Source organism: Podarcis erhardii (genome assembly GCF_964252035.2).
Source record: "Podarcis erhardii genome assembly, chromosome: Z".
Lineage (NCBI taxonomy): Eukaryota > Metazoa > Chordata > Lepidosauria > Squamata > Lacertidae > Podarcis > Podarcis erhardii.
In genome coordinates, this window is record NC_138504.1 from 32,968,115 (window position 1) to 32,981,914 (window position 13,800).

General features: G+C 46.7%; 1 long non-coding RNA gene across 1 annotated transcript in view; it reads left to right on the forward strand.

Annotated features, from left to right (window-relative positions):
* The window catches only part of LOC309333672, a 38,430-nt gene that overhangs the window by 7,367 nt on the left and 17,263 nt on the right, over positions 1-13,800 (forward strand). The window contains exon 2 of the long non-coding RNA XR_014152662.1: positions 6,834-7,075. This is a non-coding gene — a long non-coding RNA (uncharacterized lncRNA). The remainder of the gene's footprint in view (positions 1-6,833; positions 7,076-13,800) is intronic.

Here is a 13,800-nt window from a genome sequence, read left to right on the forward strand (position 1 = left end):
TTCTCCAGGCAAGGAGTCTTTACCCACTCCTATCTGGAGATACTACTGGGGACTGAAACCAGTACCTTTTGCTCGTAAGGCGAATGCTCTGCCAATGAGCTACAGTCCTTTCTCTAAAAATAAATAAGATCCTAGTCCTCATGGCCGTGAATGAGTTGGAACCTGAGGCCTTCAGCATGCAAAGCAGAGGTTCTGCCACTGAGCCACCTCCTGGCCTACCCTACCTCATAGCGTTGTTGTGAGCGTATAGGGGACAGGAAAAACTAGGTGTGCTGTCTTCCAACTCCTTAGAGAAAAGGAGGGTTATAAATATAATAATATGAGGTGAACACGTGCCCAACATATTTTGCATGTTGACATATGTACATAATTTTGGAACAGTGCCAGCAGACATGAAGTGCTGTTGACTTGCTGCAAGACAGAAGCTGCCTTGGTGGTTTGTGCTGGGATTCCGGTGCAGGCAGGTGGGGCCCAATCTGTCCATGTGCGCCTAACCCTGCTTGGCTCAAGGAAACCATTCCCATGGCCTTCAGTCCCAAGGGAGCCACAGGGAAAGGCAACAACGGCTGGTTGGACCGCCAGCAAGGCCTTCTGTCTAGGAGGATTGACAGCTTTGGCGCAGCGGGGGAGGTATCTGTATTCACACATTGGATGAATCAGAGGAGCTTTAGGAGTTGGGAGGTAGGGGGAGGCCTTAGCTGCTTGCAGCAGGGCTCTCCTCCACTCCCCCCCCCAAAAAAATGGGCCTTGTCATGTAAATCCACTGCTCTCCATCCTTTGACTCCAAACAAATTAAAGCAATAAAGAGAATAGCTGTATATTTCCTCTGCTGGTTCCAGTCCTGCCTGGAAAAATGCTCCTTCTGAAGGTGTTATGAGGAACTCACTCCCACAGGAGGCAACAAGGTCCACGAACTTAGATGCCTTTAAAAAAAAATCATGGAGGAGAGACCTGTCAAAGGCTATTAGCCACAATGGTTGGAGTCAGCAATGCTTTTGAATATCAGCTGCTGGAAACTGCAGGAGGGAGAGAGTTGCTGTTGCACTCAGGTCTTATTAGCTGGCTTCCTATTGAGGCATCTGGTTGGCCCCTGTCAGAACAGGATGTTGGACTAGGTGGGCCATTGGCCTGATCAGACAAGACTCTTCAGGTCTTCTTAACCCTGCTGGATCTGAGACCTGCTGTCTCGGACTCATAGCATTGATAATGGGATCTCCAAGTTTGCATTGATACCCACAGTCCTGAACATAGAATCATAGAATCATAGAGTTGGAAGAGACCACAAGGGCCATCGAGTCCAACCCCCTGCCAAGCAGGAAACGCCATCAGAGTACTCCTGACATATGGTCGTCAAGCCTCTGCTTAAAGACCTCCAAAGAAGGAGACTCCACCACACTCCTTGGCAGCAAATTCCACTGTCGAACAGCTCTCACTGTCAGGAAGTTCCTCCTAATGTTTAGGTGGAATCTTTTTTCTTGTAGTTTGGAACCATTGCTCTGTGTCCGCTTCTCTGGAGCAGCAGAAAACAACCTTTCTCCCTCCTCTATGTGACATCCTTTTATATATTTGAACATGGCTATCATATCACCCCTTAACCTCCTCTTCTCCAGGCTAAACATGCCCAGCTCCTTTAGCCGTTCCTCATAAGGCATCGTTTCCAGGCCTTTGACCATTTTGGTTGCCAACTTGGGCTCAGGTATAACAACTTGGGCTCAGGTATAGACATCACCTTGCCAACAAAGGTCCGTATAGTTAAAGCTATGGTTTTCCCAGTAGTGATGTATGGAAGTGAGAACTGGACCATAAAGAAAGCTGATCGCTGAAGAATTGATGCTTTTGAGTTATGGTGCTGGAGGAGACTCTTGAGAGTCCCATGGACTGCAAGAAGATCAAACCTATCCATTCTGAAGGAAATCAGCCCTGAGTGCTCACTGGAAGGACAGATCCTGAAGCTGAGGCTCCAGTACTTTGGCCACCTCATGAGAAGAGAAGACTCCCTGGAAAAGACCCTGATGTTGGGAAAGATGGAGGGCACAAGGAGAAGGGGATGACAGAGGACGAGATGGTTGGACAGTGTCCTCGAAGCTACCAGCATGAGCTTGACCAGACTGTGGGAGGCGGTGGAAGACAGGAGTACCTGGCGTGCTCTGGTCCAGGGGGCCATGAAGAGTCGGACACGACTAAAAACAACTAAACCACAACAACATACCTTAAGGAACTCCTGACCCCTTATAGCCCAGCCCAACCATCAATATCTTCCAGAGGAGTGCAGTTACTTGCCCCCTCCATGTAACAGAAGCCTTACTTGCCTCAACCAAAAGTCAGGCATTTAGCGTCACAGGTCTTCTGCTGTGTGAAATACAATTCCAGCAGAAACACAGCAGGCAGCCTTGCTTTTGACTTTTGACTATATCTATATACTGTATATAACTATCAAAGTATTTTACAAAAAGGATAAAACAATAAAATTACCACCAAGAAAAATTAACAAGAATCATTAAGTCTTTTGGAAAAATTAAAATCACGATAAATTAAAAAAAGGTTAAAAACTGGCATCAACATTCTAAACATCTGGGGATAATGTTTTTTAGCAGGCACCAAAAACAGCACAGCAAAGGTTCCTGCCTGATGTCAACAGGTGGGGAGTTCCAAAGTCTAGGCCCTGCCGCACCAAAAGATTGTGGAGCTTCCAGGATTTCCAAGCAGAGTGGGACCAGTGCTGGGTACGAGCCGCTGCTCTTTGTTTCAGTTGCTTGAGTTATCTTCTAGCACAAAATGGCTCTCTGGTGGCTCGCTGACTGTGCTCTGGATTGGTGAGCCCTGGTTATTATTAAGGTGGGAGGGTGGGTGGGTGGTGGTGAGTGAGGCTTTGTATTTCTAAAAGTTTCCTCCGAAGGTGCACAGCAGTTTCAATTTCTAGAACTCTGCAGGTAGAGGAACAGGAAATGCACATTTTCAGTAAAGTTCCTCTCTCCCCACCTCTCACCTGTGTCTCCTTCTACCCACCTTTGACAAAGTAACTGCTTTGCATGCAAAAGAACCCATCTTTATTTCTTCGTTCTTCTTAAACAAAAAATTATATACCGTTTAAGCAGTTTTCAAAGTAGTAGTAGTAGTAGTAGTAGTAATAATAATAATAATAATAATAATAATAATAATAATAAACAGTTTAGCCATGAAAATCTTTTAAAGACAATTCAGGCTACTGGCTTAAAAATAAAAGATCAAAACCCATAGCTCAGTTGGTTAGAGTGTGGTGCTGATAATGCCAAGGTTGCAGGTTCGATCCCTGTATGGCACAGCTGCATGTTCCTGCATTGCAGGGGGTTGGACTAGAGGACCCTCAGGGTCCCTTCCAACTCTACAGTTCTATGATTCTGTGATCATCAGTGGGTCTAGAGAGTGCTGCTGCTGCGGCACTTGGGTCCTGCTTGTGGGCTTCTCCCAGTGGGGGCATCTGGCTGGCCACTGTGGTTAGAGGATGCTGGACTAGATGGGCCCCCCTTTGGCCTGATCCAGTGGGCTCGCCTTACTTTCTTTTGACTGGACAAACTCATGGAAGATGAGACTATCAATGCTGCTGCAAGCCATGAAGGCTAGGCTCTACATCTGAGGTTGGAGGCAGCAATGCCTCCAAATACCAGTTGCTGGAAACTACAGGAGGGGGAGAGTTGCTCTTGCACTTAGGTCCTGCTTCTGGGCTTCCCTTTGGATGCTGGACAAGATGGGCTCCCTTTCGCCTGATGCAGCAGGGCTCTTATATGTACTCCAGAAAGAGGACAGCAAAGGCACCTGCCTGATGTCAGAGGGCAGGAGTTCTGAAATATACTCGGAGTCGAGTGTGGATTTCATGCTCTTTATTCAGCTTATAGTAGTGAGAAATGCAAGTTCCCCCAAAGTGTCTGCTTTATATACATTATTTACACAATGGGCCCCATGTGATTGGCTAATTCCGGGATTCTCCTCTAGGCCAATCAGGTTGCGGATTCACTTCCACCTGGAGCTGGATTGGATGGCTCCAGACTGCTGCATTCTGGATCCTATTGTTCTAGGACCAATCAGACTGCTGCATTTTTGGATCTTATTGTTCTAGGACCAATCAGACTGCTGCATTTTGGATCCTATTCAACTCAGTACATAACAAGTTCCAAAGTGTAGATGCTAACATAGTCCTTACAACAGTGGAACACGTATTGTGTGGTACCTGTTAAGAATGCATGTTCCACGAGAGTCAATTCCTGGGTGCATGGAGTGCACCCCCCCACCACTGTCCAAAATCATGGAAACCATCTTGCACCCACACACACAGTTCACTTTTTTAGCCCTGCCTTGACCCTTCACCTCCACCCAAATTTTATCCTCAGTTTTGCTACCTCTAGGAGAGAGAGAGAGAATGCAGAAGACACACCTCCCCTCTCATGAGGCAACACCCTTTTCTGCAAAACAATTATTCTTTAATAGCTCCCCATCACGTGCCTGTTTAAAGGGCCTGGAAATGAGAGCGTCAGGCCAGGGGTGTGTTGGCAAACTGGTTGGCACGTACCTCTGATTTTTTGCCCTTTAAAAAATTGCTCATTTGGATTATTAGCATCATCCACCTCCCAGCCCCCAGGCAGGCGGGCGGGTTGGCAGGCAGGCAGGCAGGCGCCCTGTTCACAGCCCTGTGCTCCCTTCCCTATTCTCTGATCAGATGAGATCATTCAGGGGAACCCTAAACTCTCAGGTCTGAACCTGTTTCAGGGGAGGAGGTAGAGGAACCTGCTCATGCACCCAATTGGTTCTTTTCAAAGGATGCCAGCAAGTGATTGGCCAGGTCTGTGCCACAACAGCTGGATTTGAAAAACAACATTTGCACATTGCCTACAAGAGGTTGATAGCAGGACCTGGTGGTTTTCCCAAGCTGAGGAAGGCAAGTGAATGAGTGAAGAGTCAGGGGGAATGAGGACCACTTTTTCCTGACCAACACAAGTGCAATCAGTCCACAAAAATAGATCTTTTCCGCAGCAGCAGTGAAACAAGCCCTTGGGAACCATATAGCAGTCATTTTGAAAGGACAGGGTCAGCGGCATCGGAACCTTCGGAAGAACCTAAGGAGATTCCGGCTGCTGGATCAGGCCAAAGGGGGCTCCTCTAGTCCAACATCTTGTCCTCACAGTGGCCAAACAGATGCCTATTATGGGAAGCCCACAAGCTGGACCTAAGTGCAACAGCACCACTCCAGTTCCCCATCTGGTATTTAAGGGTAGACTGCCCCAGGCATGGATGCTCTGCTATCCCATTAGTCCTCCATGTGGAGAGTCCTGCTGGATTGGAACCAAAGACCAACTAGTCCAGCATCCTGTCCTCACAAGAGTCTTCTTCAAGAGGAACAAACATACAGAGAGAATGTTGTGGAAGCCCTTTGTCTTGGTCTGCTCCTGAGCAAGCCCCCTCCCCTTTTCATAGCTGCCCCCAACACTCAAGCTTTCACCCATTTTGGACCCTTCAGGCAGAACCCATCTGCTGCCTTGCTGACAAGAAAGCAAGCAATATTTTGACTTTGTCAACTTCTTGTGATGAAAATGGGGAAGGAGCTGCAAAGCTCTTGTTCTGTTCTGGAGGTTGCAGGAGGAGCAGCTTTTTTTGCTTGCAAATTTTTTATGTATGGTTAGGGGGGAAACATCTTGCAAAAGGGCAGACTGGCAAGCCTTTTATCCAGTGCTAACCTGTTAGGCTTGAACAGGCCTATTGCCAGTAAGTTCCCCAGCTAAGTCAGCCTTGCCTCCAGCTTAGCCAGGTGAAGTTGGGGGGCTTAGCCAGGTGAGGTTGACGAGGGAGGTATTCAGACCCTAGACCCACCTATTCCAAACTCCCTTAATGCTGGCGGATCTGGGGTTCAGATGGTGGTGTCAGGTTCATTGGGTTTCCACGGCTGAGGCAGCATCTGAACCTGGAAGTACCTGGTTGACAGCTTTTGCCACACTATGCCATGCTCAAATTCTGCTTTAAGGAAGTTGCCAAGGCTGACAAACCCCTAGTTCCACTTCTGCAATCATAAGAGGGCAGAAGAACACCCACACCCTTCACCTCAAACTGTTGAACCTTGAGAGCACAAGAGGGTGAACAAAGAATATTAAAATCTAAGCTTGTCTAACAGGAGTGAGCTTTTTCAGTCCTGGGGCCACATTCTCTTGCAGGAAAGCTTCCAGGGGCCAGAATCAAAGTGGGTGGGGCAGCCTACGTAGTTCATGCACTCGTCCCTTCAAGACGGGACTAATGCACTGCACTGACCGTGGGACTTCCCTTGTGTTTGAAGCTGCAGTTAGCGCAGAATGCTGCAGCACAATTGCTGACAGGAGTGAGGCCTGGGCAACATAGAATGCCTGTTCTCAGAGATCTGCACTGGTTGCCCATTTGCTAACAGGTCAAGTTCAATGTGTTACTACTAGCATACAAAGCACTTAACAACTTGGGACCAGTTTACCTACATGATCACGTTACCCCACATGAGCCAGTCCACCGCTTCAATAGGTGGAGTTGGCACTTCTAGAGGTGCCACATAACACCCATGCCACATTTGTAAGAACTTGGATTGTTTTGTGTGTGCTTTGGAACTTCCTGCCTATTGATATCAGGCAGGTGTCTTCACTGTACTCTTCAGTGCCTGCTAAGAACATTTGTGTTTATACAAGCCCACCTAGACATTCAGAATGTTGATGTGATTTTACAGTAATCTTATTGTTTTAGTCTGTTAACTTTGAGGTTGTTTTGTGTGTGTGTGTGTGTTTTTACATTTATGTAATTAATTAATTAATTAATTATATTATGTGGCCTTTATGTTTTTCTGTCCTCAGCTCAGGGAAGCAAGCAAAAGGCACGATCCCTGTTATTCCAGCCTGGCAAAAGCCCTGAAGCAAGATGTGGAACATGTCGGGTGAAATGGGTACCCTGGAGAAAAGGGCTGTGGTCTGGGGAGACTTCTGAGGGCCAGGAAAAATGGCCTGGAGGACCACATTTTCCCAACCAGCTGGAGGCTCCCCCATCTCTGCTGCACTCTGAAGAGAATTTTTAAAGAGAGCTTAAGATGGTTTGAAAGGTAACAACAACAATAACTTGAGTTGTATATTTTTTAGAATCCACCTTATTATTGAGATTGTAAGTTGTTTTCAATTGTTTTAATGTTGCGTTTCAATGTTGTCACTTGCCCAGGAACTTCAGGGTGAAGAACGGGTAATTATTAATAACCAAAATTTATTTAGCTTATTTGTTTATTACATTTATATCCCACCTTTCCTCAAGGAGCGCATAGTGGTGTACATAGGCCACCCCCATTTTAACCCTCACAACAGCCCTGTGAGGTAGGTCAGGCTGAGAGGCATTGATTGGCCCAAGGCCACCCGGTGAGCTTCATGGCTGAGTGGGGATTTTGAACAGATCTATCTCAGGTCCTGGTCTAATCACTTCACCACACTTGTTCTATATAACCCTTATAATCATAATAAAAAAGAGGGATTTGTGTGTGCACACCCCACACTTTTCACCCCTCTGCCAAAACAGGTCAGGCAGGTTGTTTCCAACCTATCTGAGCAGAAAGGGGACCTCAAGTTGTGTTGCAAGAGGCACGTGTGTGTTTTCAGAATGGAAAGCAGAGAAGCCTCTCTCAAACCACGTTCAGCATTTGTGAGGCACCTTTAAATCTGGACCAGCTGGTTTATTGTGGCAAGAGGACTCACTGGCAACAACAACAGCCACACCCACAGCTGGTTGTCTTCCTTTGTCAGGCACACGCAGCTGACAATCCGCTTGCGCTCCACTCGTGTCCCAGCCTTGGGTTCGATGGGTGCGTGGGCCGGGTTTGCAAGCTCGGCCCACGGGTCGAAGCACATTGATTTTTCCGCAGCAAGGACGTGCTCATGCAATCTCACATGACTTTGCTTGTGTGTGCGTGCGTGCATGTGTGTGGAGCCAGGCACTCAAGGGCTTAAGTTACTTAATCGAAAGGTGTGCCTGCTTCTCTCTTTTTTTAACCTAAGGCTAAGTCAATCATTTATTAAAGAGCCGTTGAGTTTGTACTTTGTGATGTGTCCAAATGAGTTCAGATGTCTTTATTTATGTCTCATTCCTGCATCTTTCTGGCACTGGGGGCAGAAAGGGGGGCTCCTACCCACCCACCACTGATCTCAGTTCTTTCCCACACCTCTCCCACCTATGAATCATTTGGAGAGACACTCCCTTCCTGATTCCTGATCCAAGCAGCTTTCAGGGACAACGGGAAGGGGATTGCTCCTAAATCTGCTTCCTGTTGCTTCCTGATTTCAGATCTTTTTGACCTGTTGGCTGTGTAATTCCTTGACTGAAAAGCAGGAGACATCCCTGTGCACACACACCTCCAAACACACACACACACACACACACACACACACACACACACACACAATATACACACACACACACACACACACACACACACACACTTGCTTCTTTTACCAATATGTTTTTAAGAGCAAAATGGAAATTGCTGAATGCACAATAGGGAACATTTCCTAAAAAGACGCACATGTTGGATTGGCCCATTTAGTCCAGCATCCTGTCCTCATCCTGACCAAACAGATGATAAGCCCACAAGCAGGGTCTGAGGGCAGCAGCAACTCTCCCCTCTTGTGATTTCCAGCAACTGATTCAGAGCTGTTCTTCTATGCACGAAGGTTACACTATGACAGTAGATCTCCATATGGAGAGCCCTGCCACATTGGACCAAAGATCCATCTACTGCAGCATCCTGTTCTCACAATGGTCAACCAGATAACCCAAAGGGAAGACCGAAAGCAGGACCTAAGCACGACACCAACTCTTCCTGCTTGAGAACATTAGAAGTGTTGGGGAAATAACTGAGGAACACCAGTTGATCCTGAAATCCCGCATGTGTGGGTAACCACAACAGAAAAACAGTTTTTGGTCCTGGGTGAAGCCTCCAGAAGGACTCCATTGAGGCTCCCAGCCTCTCTCTCTGTGTGAGAGTATGCAAATGCACGTTGGGTGTGTGTATGCCAAACTGGGACTTTGACCCGGGTGAAATAAAACCTAGTTTCGCTCCTGCTTAAAATGCTGCTTCTCTGCATCTACTCCTGTTAGACCACAACCTTAAGTAATTTTAAATGCTTTACTTACAGTAAGCACAGGTCCCACTCATGCATAGTTCAATGCTACAGCAGAAATAACACAAGATAATTATTATTGCATTTGCTGCTTCTGAATGTGGAGGCAGAGCATAGTCATTGTGATCAGTAGCAATTGATAGCCTCCTCTTCTATGAATTTGTTCAATCTGATAACAGTGATCCTGAAACCAAATGAGGTAGCAGGGAGGAAGACTTGAAATGCTACTGGGTGCCTCTGAGGTGTATGAGACCTTGCAGACGGCCCTGTCTCTTGCCTTGTTTCAAAGCCATTCCTACTATCTTGATGAGTACCTACTGTTGTCTAGATGTGTGAGTGAATGCCCAGCTTTTTGCCAGCTGGCTGCTAAAAGTAAGTGATGCAGTCTCCTAGCCAAGTCCCACACAGGCACATCTCTTGTGTGTCTGGGTCTCTCCCATTCCAGCAAGGCTGGTTGTGAATTCGTGTGTGTGTGTGTGTGTGTGTGTGTGCATTTTTGGCAGTGCTGTTGCCTCCTTCCCAAATGCCCTATTGTACTTCTGCAAGATGATGTGCCCCAGTGCAAAAGGCAACCATCGGAAAGAAAGCACACACGACAATGTGACAAACGTTTGCAACCTCTGCCCGACATGTTCCTCTTTCTGTAGACACTGGGGAAGGCTCAGTGATGAAGATAAACAGCAGAGAATCGTGACCTTGAGCAATACTGGGCCACGGAAACCAAAGGGTCATCTCCACAGGATATTCTTCGGGGAGCAGAATTGCACTATGTTTGTCTGCAGAACAGGAAGATGTGTCATATTTGCAATGGTACATCCAGCTAAGTATGGCCTGCACTGCACTTCACCTGGCAGTGAATCACCAACCCTATCTAGAGAGGCCACTGGGGATTGAACCTAGAACCTTTTCTCCATGCATGCAAAGCAGGAGCTCTGCCTCTGAACTATGGCCCTTCCCCATAAAAAAATGTAAGATTCTAGACCTTATACTTCCAAATAAAGTGATGTGGATTGATTGCAGCTGCATACCTGTGATGGTCAGAAAAGGATGCTCATATTTCCCCCTGACATTTCAATCCCATACTGCCCTTGTTGCTGGGAATCACAAGTGGAGAGAGTGACTCTTGCACTCAGGTCCTGCTTGCGAATTTCCCATTGGCCACTATGAGAACAGTATGCTGGATTAGATGGGCTCCTTTGGCTTAATCCAGCAGTCAGGCTCTTCTTATGTTCTTACTTGCAAAGGCCATCCCACAGCACCACCATGACTGACTGTCTTTGCAACGTGCAGGAGGCAAAGAGTTAAAGACCTTTTAAGCAAAGGGGCGAGCCAGGTAGCCCACTTCCCCCTGAAGACACTTCTGGTTAATTACCACCTCTGATGCAAGAGCAGCAAATTATTTGAGAAAATGTTCTTGGGCTGTGCAACTTTCCTTGGTTGTTTAAAAAATGATCCTTAACTTTTCTCTTTTTTTGCAACAAAACACACATACCCCTCCCATTCCTTCCAACGCTCCAAAGATGCCCCCAAGCCACAAATCTCCATGCAGAAATTCTTGGCCTCCATTCATTTTGTTTTGAATCCTGTGGGAACCTGGCAGCATCCTCTGGCAGGTGAACCATTCCCTGTCATTTACCCAGGTGTGAGAATTTCACATCTCTGGGCAAGAAAAACCAAAGGGGTCTTTGGAGGCTGAGTAAAACTGGGGGGTGGGAGACATTGGTTCTGTCTCATTTTATTATTTGTTGATTTCATTGCATCTATATCACAAGGTAGTGCACATGGTTTTCTCTCCTCATTTAATCTCCATCTAATTCCCCAATTGTGGAAAGCCCACAAGCAGGACCTAAGTACAAGAGCACAACCCGCTTGTGGTTTCCAGCAACAGGTATTCAGAAGCATTGCTGCCTCCAACTGTGGAGGCAGAGCCTAGCCATCGTGGCTAGTAGTCATCCATCTCTTTCATAAATTGGTCTATTCCTCTTTTAAAGCCACATAGGTTGGTAGCCATCACTGCCCTATTTAGGAGGGAGTTCCATTGTTTAATTCTGCACTATGTGAAGAAGTCTGTTCTTCTCTCTGTCCTGAGTCTTCCAACATTCAGCATCATTGGATGACCACCAGTTCCAGTGTTATGAGACAGGGAGAAAAACTTCCCTCTTGCCACTCTATCCATGCCATCTATAATTTTACGAACTTTTAGCATGCCACCTATTCTCTAAATAGAAAAATTGCAAACGCTGCAATCTTTCCTACGTGGGGAGATGCTTCATCCCCTAGATCATTTTGGCAGCAGTTTTTCTGAACTTTTCCCAACTCTACAATACCCATTTTGAGGTGAGGCGACCAGAACTGTATTCCAAATTATGGATGTCCCATAGATTTCTATAAAGGCATTATGATATTAGCAACTTTATTTTCAATTTCATGGACTTGTGGAACTTTTTTAACTTTTCTGGAACAAGGTGTGTGTGTGCGGGGGGCATGCGTCTTTTAGGGAGCTGGACACAGTACCAGTTCCTGGGGGTGCCTCCTTCCAGGCACCTCCCGCAGGGGCCGACCTCACAGCCCCAACACCTCCATCCACAGCCACCTTTGCTGCTTCTTCAGCCTCAGGCTCCTCTGCTGGTTGTGTCAACAGCTGAGAGAAAAAGTAGGACTTGTTCCCCGGGCCCTGCGGTGGGCGTGGCATAGGGATGTGGAGTGCGCCTGGCAGCAGAGCCTTGCACAGCCAGTTTGGAGGCTTGCTGCACAGCGCCACAATCCTTTTCTTTCCCGCAGCCGCTCAGCCTCGTGGATTCACCAGAGTCCTGGCCCCTGGCCAGGTGCTGCTCCTGCAGGTGGACCTGTTTCTGGGGTGCCTGTTGGAGAGAGAGAGAGGCTGGATGCTGCGGTTGTTTGCAGCTAAGGAAGGGACAGGTGTGGCCTCCTTCCTTCAGAAGGCAGGCAATGATACCCTGTCAGTGCAGTTGTACCTTGGATCTTGAATGCCTTGGCTCCCGAACAAAAGCGGCTCCCGAACAATTGAAACCCAATAATAATAATCATAATAATTTATTATTTATACCCCGCCCATCTGGCTGGGTTTCCCCAGCCACTCTGGGTGGCTTCCAACAAAATATTAAAATACAATAGTCTATCAAACATTAAAAGCCTCCCTAAACAGAGCTGCCTTCAGATGTCTCCTAAAAGTTTGGTAGTTGTTGTTCTCTTTGACATCTGGTGGGAGGGCATTCCACAGGGTGGGTGCCACTACCGAGAAGGCCCTCTGCCTGGTTCCCTGTAACTTGGCTTCTTGCAGCAAGGAAACCACCAGAAGGCCCTCAGCACTGGGATCGGCTTCCAGGTTAGCGCCATCGGCAATGGCGGAATTCCTCTGACTGGGAGGAATTTGCTTCGTGAAAATTTGGGTCTGGCCGCCACGGCGAAGGCGGAGACCCACTATAAATCACAGGCGGGTGAAGCCTGTGAACGTGGGATTCGGCTGGCACCTTTTGCGCCCCCCCACTTGCGGGGAAACCCAGTTTCAGGGATCCGGAGCGACGTAGGGTGAGTGGCGCGGTGCTTCGAATCGACTGCTTCCTTCATGGAGCGAAGCCGCACAGCTGTTGCTGGAGAGCGCTGACTTTTTCCTGTGGAAAATTGGATTTTAAAGCAATTACCCGTGAGTAGAGTGGAGAATTGGATTTTTAAAACGTCTTAATTTGGCATCGAACGGGGGAGGTTCAAAACAGGAAGTCCGCCTTCCACTTTTGTAAATAGACTGAAGCAAAGAGGCTGTAAGCTAAAGTCTTGGAAAGCCTATCTTAAAAGACTAAATTTCCATCAGTAAAAAACATCTAACCCCCCCTTGGAAGCAGGAGAAGAGGGGGGAAGTGGATCGTACATGCCTGCAGGAGAGAGTGAAGGGAGTTAGAATACTACCGCTCCGAACCTGGACTGGGGCTGCCATTAAGATTGACGTGCTTTGAAATGTTCACGCACTGTAATTTCAAACATTGCAAATCATAGACAAGACGGATTGTTTCAAGAAGTAGCAGAGAGACATTTCCAGATTTGTCTGGCAGGGCAAGAAGCCTAGAATAAAATTTAAGATATTAACGGATGCTAAAGAAAGAGGTGGATTTGCCCTGCCAGACCTTAAACTTTATTATGAATCAGCTGCTTTTTGCTGGCTGAAAGAATGGCTGCTTCTTGAAAACACTGATGTGCTGGATTTAGCAGGTTTTAACAATGTATTTGGTTGGCATGCATATTTGTGGTATGATAAGGTAAAAGCACATAAAGCATTCAAAAACCATATTGTTAGGAAAGCATTGTTTAATGTTTGGATAAGATATAAGGACTTGTTAGAAAATAAAACCCCAAGATGGTTGCCACCATTGGAAGCAAAGGCATATGGAGGCCAAATGGCCGAAATATTGGGAAATTTTGGAACAAGATGGAGACAGGGTAAAATTGCAGAGTTTTGAAAAATTAAAAAACAAAGTGCGAGATTGGCTTCATTATTACCAAATAATGGAGGCATATAATTTGGATAAAAAAGTTGGCTTCCAGGTGGAAAAATCAAAATTGGAAACAGAATTGTTAGATCGCAAAATTAAGAATTTGTCAAGAATGTATAATTTGCTGTTGAAATGGAACACTCAGGATGAAACGGTGAAAT